General features: G+C 53.4%; 1 protein-coding gene and 1 long non-coding RNA gene across 19 annotated transcripts in view; one reads left to right on the forward strand and one right to left on the reverse strand.

Annotated features, from left to right (window-relative positions):
* SIPA1L1 (signal induced proliferation associated 1 like 1) overlaps window positions 1–1,642 on the reverse strand; it is a 335,579-nt gene extending 333,937 nt beyond the window's left edge. For 14 of the 17 annotated variants that reach the window (XM_075927311.2, XM_075927307.2, XM_075927300.2 and 11 more), the window contains exons 1-2: window positions 1,508–1,642; window positions 513–575 (exon numbers count right to left, since the gene is read on the reverse strand). The gene's annotated coding sequence lies outside the window, so the exon portion shown is untranslated. The remainder of the gene's footprint in view (window positions 1–512; window positions 576–1,507) is intronic. The other 3 variants (XM_089778526.1, XM_075927308.2, XM_075927299.2) reach the window with 2 other exon arrangements.
* Window positions 1,643–1,652: 10 nt separating this feature from the next.
* LOC149524333 (uncharacterized) overlaps window positions 1,653–12,516 on the forward strand; it is a 157,097-nt gene continuing 146,233 nt past the window's right edge. Inside the window, exons 1-2 of one of the 2 annotated variants that reach the window (XR_016349666.1) lie at window positions 1,664–1,967; window positions 4,407–5,090. This is a non-coding gene — a long non-coding RNA (uncharacterized LOC149524333). Of the gene's footprint in view, window positions 1,968–4,406; window positions 5,091–12,516 lie in introns of those variants that run through there. The other variant, XR_016349665.1, reaches the window with a different exon arrangement.

Raw genomic sequence — 12,516 nt, forward strand, 5'->3', positions numbered from 1 at the left:
AAGCCAGAGCCCAATCCAATCCACATGCTGCCACTCCTCCTCCCCACAGCCAGCACAGTGAAGTGCTGCCTGAAGGCTTTTTCCCCTACAAAATCTACTAGCCCAGCCCCCTTAGGTTCCCTTGTGCGATGGGAATGTGGGGGAGTGTCTTGCTGCTTCTCAGTTGAGGGCCATATCAGTAAGATGTTTGCTTTTGTTTTTGATTTTTCGCTTCTCAGTTGCATATGGCCCCCAACTGATTTTTCTGAGAGTCAGTGGCACCCGACCCAAAAAAGGTTCCCCATCCCTGTTATACTGGAAATAAGATTATATTCCTCTTGAATGAAGGAATGTCTCTGCAATCTGAAAATATCTGTAAATTGAAGAGATTTTGCTTTGTGTGTGCTTAATCTGTTTTATTGCTTTCATTAAATAATACATGCATTACTATAAGTAATGAGTATATTGCCTAAATCACAGTATCTTTTGTCATCTCAGAACAACCTGTGCCTTGGTTCACTTAAATAACTTACCCTCTTTTCTTTTTGCCCCTCCTTGGGATCATTTACAACCGTTCCCACTCCACATTCCCCTTCCTAAAGAGAAGACACATACACACAAAAGCCATCACTACTGCAACTCCTTCCATCACCACCAGCTCCCTCAATTTGTTCATAGGGGGAAAATACCATCCCGACTGGGGAAGAGTGGGCAGATAAGTCCATGTCAGTCTTTGCTGAAAGAGGAGGTATCCATGGAGCAGCAGATGAAGGTGGAGGTTAGAAAACCCAAGTTAATATTGCTGCTTCTTCTGCCCTTGATTAAGCTGGGGGGCAGGGTGACTAAGTGGGAGGAATCCTTATATCCAGCCCCGTCTTTCCCCCGTCCTTCCGTTTAATCGGAAATCAGCTCCAGACAGGGCCCCAGGACTTTCTCCCCAGATTGTCTTGGGGCCGCTAAAGCCGAGGACGGAGGGAGGAAGAGAAAGAGAGATCTTCTCAGCACATAAAAATCAATCCATCTGCGCTCCGCGACTTCTCCCTCCTCCCCCCAAAAAATCTGGGGGCCGGTGAGAAAAAAGCCAACGAGTTGGGACACGGAGCGTGCTCTTCGCAGGGTCAGTGCCATGCAAGGCTCAAGGACTCCCCACAGATGCATGTCACAGTTTTGGGGGGTCAGGATCTTACTGACCCAGAAGCGGAGGAAGGAGATAAAGAGATTAAATTAAAGGTCTGGAAGGGGTCTCTCCTCGTGAATGGCCAGGTCTCTCCCTCCCCACCCGCTCACTATGGGCACTGCAGAGGAGGCGGGTTTCGATTGGGCTGGCAGGTCTCTCTGTCTCCTTGCGATCCGCTCCAGCCTCCATTCACTCTCCCCCAGGCTCGGGAAGGGGAAAACGGGCACCCCCTCCAGCTCGGGACGAGTCCCAGGCAAGAGCTCCCAAGCAAGGGGCAGAGGGACGAGGCGAGGGTCCTGGCGCCCCCCAAGACCAGCCGCGCTGCCTGCCCAGCTCCCGCACTGAACTCACCCAACAAAGTTGCTGCGGCTGCTGCAGAAACCTCCGAGCTGTGCTCCCTCCCCAGCGCCCGGGATGAGCTCACCGGCGCCGGCTCCGCCTTCAGCCAGAGGAGCTCTCGCGAGAGGGCTGAGGGGGAGGGAGAAGAAGAGCAGCCGCCCCTGAAGTTACTATAACAACGGCCAAGCGCTGGGCCTAGCGGGGCAGTTGCAGCCTGCGGCGCGGGGAGGGAGCACAGCGGGGAAGGTTTGCCCCTCCCCTTCGGCGCGAAAACTCCGCGCAGCAGGTGCCCCGAAGTAAAGCGAGGCCGCTCCGCAACCGCGGCCCTACAGTGCCGGGCTCTTGAGAGTCCGGATTTCGGGGGAGCGGACCGGTGCCAGGGCAGGGGACTTTCAGCAGCGATTCAGCATGGAGGCTCGGGACTCGCACGGGACCCGGCCCGAGGATCGGTCACTGCTGCATCAGCCGGAATGTAGGTTTTGTTCCAAAAGAAAAAAAATCCTTGTAGGCGCTGCATCCTTCGGTAATAAGGTCACCGCCTTTGAAATGCAGCCACGCTCCCGCCAAGCAAGTCCCCTCTATCCGCAACTGCACGGCAACTCCGCACATCTCCCCCCCCCCCCCCCCAACACAACAGAGACTCTACAGAGCTACTGCACACAAGCCTGGTAATATCCCACCTCGCCTCACTCTTGCACACGCGTGGCGCACTCACCTGTTGGTGGGCAAACAGCTGGGGGTATTTCCAAAGGTTTCCAATTGTTACCACTTAAACTGCAGAATTTGGGGCACTGCAAGATATTTCGGGAGATACAAAGGTTTAACATTACATAGCCTAGTGTAATGTGATAATAATGCAAGTCTTTAGACCCCCCCCCCCCGTAAAAAATCTAGCAGATTATTTTTCTGATAACTGTGAAATTCATAGTAAGACTGCTTCTGAGGGGTAGTAGACTTAGTGGCTGTGTCTACACTGGGCCACTTATTCTGGAAAATCAGCCGCTTTTCCGGAATAAGCTGCGAGCTGTCTACACTGGCCCTTGAATTTCTGGAAAAGCAACGACGCTGTACTGTACAAAATCAGCCGCTATTCCGGAAACCCTACGCAGTTCCCACTCGGGCATAAGTCCTTATTCTGGAAAAGCTTTTCCAGAAAAGGGCCAGTATAGACAGCTTTTCTGGAAAAGCAGAAGAAACGGAAAAAAGCGGTTTGGACGCCGCGAGACCCCGTAGGAGCCCCGGACTTCCTGCTAACCCGAGCTCTTAAAGAGCTCAGAGGCTGCTGGGCGCCCGTGGCAGGAGCCTGCCGGAGAGCGTGCAGCTTGAGCTCTGCCACGTGCCGCTGTGCTGCCCAACAGCCACCTCTGAGCCCAGCATGGCAGCCCCAGGTGGTGAGCCACCTGCACCTGCAGGGGAGGAAGCCCCCAGGGGCCGGAAACGCCGGGCCCCATCCTGGACTCCCAGGGAGCTGGAGACCCTCCTGGACCTCTGGCAGAAGGAGGAGGGTCTCCACAACCTGCAGTCCCGCCGCCGCAAGGCAGACTTGTACACGCGGCTGGCGCAGAACCTGGCGCAGCAGGGACACCCCAGCCGCAACTGCGAGCAGGTGCGGTTCAAAGTAAAATAGCTGCGGCTGGGGTATGTGCGGGCCACCGACAGAAGGGGGGCAGGACCCGATGCCTGCCCCTACTACGACCGGCTCCATGCTTTTCTGGGCCAGCCAGCCCCGGAAGCCCCAGCTGTCCCTGTGGACACCTGCCAGTGCCCCCCCCATCAACCGTCCCACCGTGCCAGGGGAGGGAGAAGACCGCGCCAGGCGTCTGGCGGTGAGGAGGCGAGCGTTGCCACCTCCCAGCAGGCCCCCTCCAGCAGCTCCTCCGAGGCTGAGGCCGGGGAGGAACCCACGGGTGAGTTTGTGCAGTTTGCACTCCCAACAGGCCGGGGGCAGAGGGTGGGGGGGGCAGGTGCCCGGAGGGAGGAGGGGGAGAGCATGTCACTCAGGCCACGTGAGCTGCACACTGCGTAGCATGAGGCAGCAAGCAGCACGTGCAACCACGTGCAGCCTGGTGACCGAGCAGCACGTGGCCATGGCAGGCAGCTGCAGGGCACGCCTGGGACCATGCTGCTCACTCACATTCGGCGGGACCAGGGGAAAGGGTGGATGCTGGCTGGAACCGGCCAGGGCCCCAGGGACTCAGCCCAGAGTCCGCAGCTCTGCCAAGGGTGCAGCACGGAGAACGGCACACTGTCCCATGCCTCGCTGTGAGGCACAGCCAGCTGCTATTGGGTACACCGCAGCGTCACGGTCCTGTGACCGTGGACCCCCACCGAGCCCCTCGCCTGCTCCCGGTGCCTTGGCTGCCTCCCCAAGGGAAGTCCCCACTGTGGCCACACATGTCCCTGGGCTACCGGGCTTGCGGGAGGGATAGTGGGAGGGGGAAGGGCCCCTGAGTGTTGCTGCACGGATGGAACATCCCCCCACCCAGTCACTCTTCTGGTTCCGTCCAGGAGATATCTCACGCGAGGGGATCTGAGAACCCAGACCGCCTCTGCCAGATGTGCTCCCAGGCACTGCGTGGAGATGCATCTCGCTCCCTGTCTTAACACCAGTGATTAGCCCAAAGCTTTTCACAGTCTCCACTGGCAGGGAGTTCCACAAGTGAACGCAGCACAAGCACCCTCCCACCCTCCACGGGGCCAGGATACATACCGGTGCTTACAGTACTGGAGGGGGAACCCTACTCCAGGGGCGGTCCTCCTTGCAAACATACAACACGGGGGCAGGAGGGGAACCGAGTGGGCCCAAGCCACACAACTGTGGGGTCACCTGGGCTCAGGGGTGGAGGGCATGCGGTGTGGGGACAGTGGACGGCCTGCCTGACTGACCCATCCTTTCTTCTCTTCCCTGCAGCGGGACCCAGCACCAGACCCTCCACTGCAGCAGCAGCGGCACCCCAGCAGGCCAATCCCGGAGGCACAGGCTCCGCCAGAGGGACCAGCTGCTTCGCCGGCACGTCAACGCCGTGGAGGCAATCCAGGCCTCCATCGCGGAGCGGGTGCAGGGGGACCTGCAGTGGCGGCAGGACGGCTGGGCTGCCTTCCTGGACGAATGCCAAGGGATGCGCACCACAATGGACACGCTGACGGCACATATTGTACATGCGATTCACTATGGCATGGGCAGAGCCCAGGCCCCCGCCATCCCTCCCGTAGCACAGCTCATGACCCCTCCCATCCCAGCTCCTGCCCCTGTTCCTGCCCCTGCCCCTCCTCCTATCCCAGCTCCTGCCCCTGCCCCTGCCCCTGCCCCTGGCCACCTCCGCGTGCAGCCTGCCCCGACGCAGTCTGCCCAGCGTGGGCAGGCTGGCCCCCGGAGGAGCGCTTGCAGGGGCCGCCCGTCCCAGTAACTGCCCCCCCTTCCTGTCCCAGTTGAAGGTTCCCCCCCCCTTGTAAATAAACAGTTCTCTATTTTGCTGTTCATTCCTGTGTTGGGTATTGTGTAACTCTAGATAGTGTACGAAATGATGTGAGATGCCAAGTAGCCACTTAAATTTAACATGGTGGCAAACTGTGGAGAACGAAATCTGTACTCTATCACGGGGGGGCGGGGGGGGGGCCTTCGTAAGTGGTCAGTAGTTTGTGGCGTAGAAATAAATGCTGACACTTTTCAGTAAAATGTAAACCACAAACTATATTTACATAGATAACAAACTAGCAAGAACGGTTACAAGATGCACACAACAGATAATTAAACATAGTCTAGGCGCAGGGAGGACAATTGTGGTGTTGCTGGCCACCTCAATCCTTTGGTCCTTCCGGGCCTCAGGAGAGGAACAGCCAGCAGATCCCTCGACGGAAGATGACGGCGAAGCTGGCCACCTCAATCCTTTGGTCCTTCCGGGCCTCAGGAGAGGAACAGCCAGGAGATCCCTCGACGGAAGATGACTGGAAGCAGGTACGCTGACTTCAGCCTTCCGCACGAACCCCACATTCTCATGGCTGTTCTTTGGGACAGGCGATGGTGGCCTAAACCCTAGCCTAAGCTAAAAAGAAAAACCCTAACTAAGCCCGACGCACCCGACGAACAGACTCGATGACGGCCGGCATGCTTTGACCCGACGCTTTACAATTAGGGGGGAGGTAAGGGGAGGGGGTGGGGAAGGGTAGGGGACGGGCGGGAGTAGTCTGGGGAGACCCAGGCGACCCTACTACGGGGCTTGGGCAAACATGTCCACCAGGGCCTCTCTGATGCACACTGCATCCTGGTGCGCCTGGCGGATGGCAGCTGTGTCGGGCTGTTCCAAGGTCTGTGCCTCGGCTGCCATCCATGCAGGGAGGAAGGCCTCCCCACTGCGCTCCACAATGTTGTGGAGCATGCAGCACGCGGCCAGGTCCTCTGTTGCATTCTGCTCAACCATCTCGAGACGGGTGAGCAAGCAACGGAAGCGGGCCTTTAAACGTCCAAAGGCCAGCTCCACTAGGTTTCGGGCCCGGTTGAGGCGGTCGTTGAACCGGGCCCGGTTCTGGTCCGGCTGCCCCGTGTAGGGCCGCATTAGCCAGGGCATCAGGGGGTAGGCCGTGTCCCCGACGACGCAGATGGGCATAGGCACATCCCCGACAGTCAAGTCCCGCCGGAGGAAGTAGGTGCCCGCCTCCAACCTGCAATACAGTCCAGAGTTCCGGAGGATGCGGGCGTCGTGTGCCCAGCCGGACCAGCCCCCGTAAATGTCCACGAAGCGGCCCCGGTGGTCCACGAGGGCCTGCAGAACGATGGAGCAGTACCCCTTTCGGTTCATGAAATGGGCCGCTCGATGCTCCGGTGCCCGGATGGGGATGTGGGTGGCGTCCAGGGCTCCCCCCGCAGTTGGGGAACCCGAGGGCAGTGAAGCCGGCCATGGTATCATCCACGTCGCGCAGGCAGATGATTCGTGGGAGCAGGACGTTGTTGATGGCGTGGACGACCTGCAGAAGGGTGCAGAGAAACACAAGGGAACACATCACATATGGCAGGGGTGAGTGTGCGCTCCCTTGGGGCCCCCCCCTTGATTCCCTCTGTCCTCTCTCTCACACACACACACACCAGGGCCCCCCTCGCCGCACGCTCCCCCCCCCACCGGGCCTGTGCAAGGGAGGGGCAGCCCAAACCCCTGGGCTACCCAGCCGGGAGTCTTGGCTGTCCCTGGGCCTGGAGTGCAGCACCCTCCCCCATCCCACTCCCCCTGGGACTTACCTCCACGACGATCACTCCGACGGTTGATCTTCCCACCCCAAACTGCTGGGCCACTGAGCGGAAGCCGTCCGGTGTGGCCAGCTTCCAGAGTGCGATGGCGACCCTCTTCTTCACGGGGATGGGTGCCCGCAGCCGGGTGGTGGCTCTCTGCAGCGCGGGGGTGAGCCAGGTGCACAGCTGCAGGAAGGTCCGCTTTCTCATTTGGAAATTCCGGATCCACTGGTGGTCGTCCCATAGTCCGAGGACCACCCAGTCCCACCAGTCGGTGCTGCTCTCCATACTCCAGACGGGCCGGTCTATGGTCGGCTGCTGATGCCACACGGTTGCCAGGGCCTCCCTGGTGAGCGAGTCCAAGGCGATCTCTGCCTCCTGGTCCATGAACAGCATGGCACCAGCCTGCAGCAGGAGCCACAGCCACCTGTACAGCCCCAACAGGGGCCCGACCAGACACATGGCCACCCGTGGCTCCATAGCAGACAGAGCAGGGCAGAAAAAAAAAACTCGCAGGCAAAAGCAGTTGGCGGCCAAAGGGTGGTGTCCCCAAAAGACAGAGGGCAACCACAGACCCTGCAAAGGGTGTCAGTCCCTGGCAGAGGCCCCAAGACACGGGAGCAGGAGACCAACAGCTGCCCGGCGAGACCCCTTTAACCACGTGTCTGAACGGCGCTCTGGCCCCGCCCCCGGAAAGGTCTGGTGGCCTTTGCCCTCTTCAAAATGGCTCCGGGCTTCTGCTTTTCCGGAAAAGCGTGCCGCCAATGTAGATGCGCTTTTCCGGAAAAGCGCTTCGTTACGACGACAACTCTGGGGCCAATGTAGACGCTCCTTTTCCGGAAAAACTGAAAACGGAATAGTATTCCGTTTTAAGCAGTTCCGGAAAAAGGTGCCAGTGTAGACGTAGCCAGTCTGAACAGGATAAACTTAAAATACAACAAATAGTCTGGTAGCACTTCAAAGACTAACAAAACAGGTAGATGGTATCATGAACTTTCATGGGCACAGCCCACTTCTTCAGATGACGGGACCTTTAAAAAACTTGCTGCCTGTCTACACTGTCCGTGAGTTCTTGCACAAGAACACTGACGTTCTAATGTAAGAAATCAGTGCTTCTTGCACAAGAACTATGACGCTCCCGCTCAGGAATAAGCCTTCTTGTGCAAGAGGCCAGTGTAGACAGGCAACCTGAATTTCTTGCGCAAGAAAGCCCGATGGTTAAAATGGCCATTGGAGCTTTCTTGCGCAAGAGAGCGTCTACACTGGCACGGATGCTTTTGCGCAAAAGCACATCCCTTGCGCAAAAGCACATGTCAGTGTAGACGCTCTCTTGCGCAAATACTCTAACACAGAAACTCTTGTGTTAAAGAGTATTTGCGCAAAAACTTGCCAATGTAGACGTAGCCACTGTGTCTAATGATTCCAGAACATCTTTGTTTCTCAGCCATTCATTTTCCTTGAAAACTCATTTAAAGGAATACTTGCCCTGTACTTATGTTTTCCATTTTTGTTTTGAAGTACAAAAATCATTTTTTGTGAGTCTTTTTTCAATTCATACATTTTCACTCTTTTTGTGGAAAGGAATGAGCATATGGCTAAGAGCATGTCTATGTGGAGAAATTGACCAAAATGCTAATATCTTCCTGTGTGGACATGCTAATATAGAATACAAGTAGTTTTATTCCAAAATAATTACCCAGTTTTAGAAGCCACTACTTATTTCAGAAAAAAGTAACTTTTATTCCATAGTAAAAGGTTCATACATGAAGCTATTGCAGAATAGCTTATTCCACAGTAGCTGTTCAAGACACTTTCTCCTGGAAAGAAGCCCTAAGAAATGGAAACTTTTGTATGTCATTCCTTCTGTTACTGACTTGCTCTGTAGCTTTATGCAAGTCCGTTAATCTGGAATTACTTTTCTTCTCTAGAAAAAGAGGATAATGATACATACTTGGTCACATCACAGGGGTCTTACGAGGATTGATTAATTAACATTCATGCAGTACCTTGGAGGCATGCAATGTTATGTATGTAGTATTATTGTTCTGACCAGCTCTATTTGGAAACTAGAGTCCCAAGCCAACTACCTCAAAAGACTGGAAAATTTGAATCAGGATCTGAACTTTGCGGCTCTGCTTCCAATAGAACATATTTTTAACTGATGAATATCAGTGTGCTCACCATTGTACAGAACGTAGTATTTTTCTTGCCCCAAGGAGGAAAAAAACAATATACATTGGATATAAAATGCACCAGTTGACTGGAGAATGGATTTAACACAGAGACAGCCAGATAGAACCCTTAATTAATAATCTTCAGGAAATGATACAAGGCTCATCTTTTCACTCTATTCTTCTGAGAGATTGTATTATGTAGGAACAGTTTTCTTGTCATGCCTTTAGAACAGCTGTTAGAGAGTTCTTGACATTGGGATAGATTCAGTAATTTACACACCTGTGTCAGCTAAACTCACTACTCCAAAAGGGGAATTTATCCTGGCAGGACGTAGACAGTGTTTCACTTGCAATCCTCCCTTGCAGCTTTCCTCTGGGGGAGCAGCTTTAACTCAATATCTACTGAAGCTTCACAGAGATAAAGTATAAAATGATTACACTGTCCAACTGCACTGGCTACACCATCTTTGCAGCCAGCATTGCCTGCTTTTTGAGCACCACAAGCCTATGTTTGCAAGGGAGGTTTAGGTTGGACATTAGGAAAAACTTCCTAACTATCAGGGTGGTTAAACACTGGAATAAATTGTCTAAGGAAGTTTTGGAATCTCCATCTTAGAGATATTTAAGAGCAGGTTGGATAGACATCTATCAGGGATGGTTTAGACCAGAGTTGGGCAATGATTTTTGACTGGGGCCGCTTCAAAAGGTGTGGGGCCAGGACGTTTCCCTGCCCACAGACCCTGATTGGTCTGTGGGTCAGGGAGCATGTGAAGTCTTTGCCTCTACCTCTCTGAGAGAACCGTCAGCTGTTCTGAACAGCTGGTGATTCCCTGTAGGTGCCCATGCCCTTGGCAGTGGGAGGAGATTTCGCATGCTCCCCCCTCCACCCTCAGGTCAATCAGAGCCTGGGGGCAGGGGAAGCATGCAATGTCTGCCCCCATCCTGCAAGAGAGCACTGTGCTTAGAGTTACCTACCAGCTGAGCAGGACAATCAGGGCTTGGGGGTGCACAAAGTCTCATCTCTCCCTGCCCTCATCCTGCAAGGAGTGCCACGCACCCCTTGCAGAGTAGGGACAGAGCAGGAGGAGACTTTGCATGCTTCCCCCCACCCCAGGCCCTGAATACCCTGGAGGTAAGGGGAACGCAAAGTCTCTCACTCCCTGCCCTCCGGCCCACGGCTCTTAGAGTCAACCACCAGGGTTGACTCTAAGTGCTGCACGCTCCTCCGTCCCTAGGTCCTGATTGTCCTGGGGGCGGGGGAGCAGCAGGCCCTTTTGCCCAACCCTGATCTAGACTGTGCTTGGTCCTGCTGTGAGGGCAGGGGACTGGACTCGATGACTTCTTGAGGTCTCCTCCAGTTCTATGTTTCTATGTCCTCCCCAATACAAGGGAGCTTGCAACCATTTTGCATAGCAACCTTGTCCATAGTCTGCACCAGAAGTGGGCAATAAACAGCCCACGGGTGGGACATGGTTTGCCAGGGTTAGCTCCTGGCAGGCCTTCCGATGCTTTATTTACTCACACATCTATAGGTACAACCGCTTTCAGCTCCACTTGACTGCAGATCACCAGTGGGAGCTGCAAAAAGCAGTGTTCCAGTTCAGACCATGTTTCGCAGCTCCTATTGACAGGAAATGGCGATCCGCAACCAATTGGAGCTGCAAGCAGCCATACCTGGGGATAGGCAGGTAAATAAAGTGTCTGGCAACCCTGGGGGACCATGTCCAGACCATAAGACATTTATTGCCCAAACCTGGTCTACACTGATTTATAACTATAAAATTGTGTTTCTTAAAGTGGTCCACGAAACCACTTTGAGAAACCTGTTAACTGGTCATGCCAGTTTGTTTATTTACCGGCGCAGCTCCCATTAACTCCATTTCACTGTTTGCAGCCTAGGGGAGCTGCAGGAATCTGTGTGGGCCAGGCCACTGCTTCCTGCGGCTTCATTGGCTGCAAATGGCAAAACAGCCAATGGAAGCTGCTAGGCTCCGTGACCATTGCGCCGGTAAATAAACAAACTGGCGCAGCCAGTTAACAGATTTCTCGGACCACTTTGAGAAACACTGCTATAAAAGAATGATGGAATCTCCTGTCCCAAATAAAGAGGAACAATCTCTGTCACTGAAAATAATGAATACCATAATATTTTAATAATATCATTTTTAATCCTAAAGGATTCCAAGCAATATTCCCTGTAAGCTGTGCGCTTGTGCAGCTGTGCAGAAAAGATCCCAATGCTGATTAGCAGAGTGCTCACAATTGGATTTGTGTTTCTCCTGGTGGTGCACATTTGTGTGTGCTTTAGTGTGCATAACAAAATGTATTCTGCACATGAATGGGAAAAAATCTGCACATTGATGAAAAAGATCAGAAGGAACATTAATTCCAAGTTATTTTTACTGACTATATAATGCAGGGATGGGGAACCTAGGGCCCAAGGGCCAGATGCCGCCCAGCTTGCCTGGATCTGGCCCCTGGAGCTCAGGGCTGGAGCACACAAAATCTACTAGCTTGGGACCTTTTAGACTCTGATATGTGAGGGGAATGTGTGTGGCCCCTGACTGATTTTTCTGTGGGTTGATAGCCCCTGACCAAAAAAAAGTTTCCCCACCCCGATATAATGTATTGCACAAAACGTGTTAAAAGATTACTGAGATTGGAAAACTAAACACTTAAAAGTTAGGAAATGCCAAAATTCAGATTGCCTAAGAAGCTATCTTAAATTTGCATCTTTCCCCCCATTCACATGTGATTACATTATAATACTGCATTTAATGTCATGATCATTTACTATTTTTTCCATGAGGACCTGTACCTCATTCAGTGGACAGGATGAACCTGTACGAGGGATGGGTCAGGGTTGATAAGTGTAGAAAATTGTTGTCTGTAGGACCCAGGTTTGCATGGTACAAACATTGGAAGATGTGTTGTGAATGAAAAAGGGTGTTGCCCAAAGAGAAAAAATCATGGTTTTATGGCTAAAACAGTTAAATGCTATTCCAGGCATTTAACAGAACTTAATGTGTAGTCAATTTCACTCAGTCTCTCCTCTGTACAAAACACTAATTGGTTGCCCTTGCCCTTTGTGCACAGCAGTAGTGACCAAACTTTTCTTGTCCTCCCATGCCTTGCCAGTAATGGAATCCGTCTGTGCTACTTCTCTTCCCCCCCCCCCCCCCGGCTTCCTCCCCTCACCTCATTACTTCATCGTTGGGTCAACAGAGGCACTTGAGCTGAAGGTGGAGCTGAGAGCTGAACTAGGGATGGAAGAGGAGATGTGGCTAGGGGCTGAGTGGAGCTGGGGCTGAGGTTTGAGTTGGGCAGTGCTCCTTCCCGGGTCCCTTCCCCTCCCTGCTAGTCCAGGCCTTGCCATTTGCTGGGAGTGTGACCCACAGTTTGGGCACCACTCACGTAGAGTCATACAGCAAGAAGGGAGGGGGAAATTAAAAATATTGTAAAAACTCCAACAATTGGCAGGAAAACTGCACAACAAAGAAAATACTTAAAATTATTTTTAACACTTTTTTTAAGCTGATAGAGCTGGTCTACATATAGCACTTTTATTTTGATAGATACAACTGTATCCATGCCAGTGGCTGCACCAATGAATTTATATTATAACT

Source organism: Pelodiscus sinensis, chromosome 5 (assembly GCF_052426305.1).
Source record: "Pelodiscus sinensis isolate ZL-2025 chromosome 5, ASM5242630v1, whole genome shotgun sequence".
Classification (NCBI taxonomy): domain Eukaryota; kingdom Metazoa; phylum Chordata; order Testudines; family Trionychidae; genus Pelodiscus; species Pelodiscus sinensis.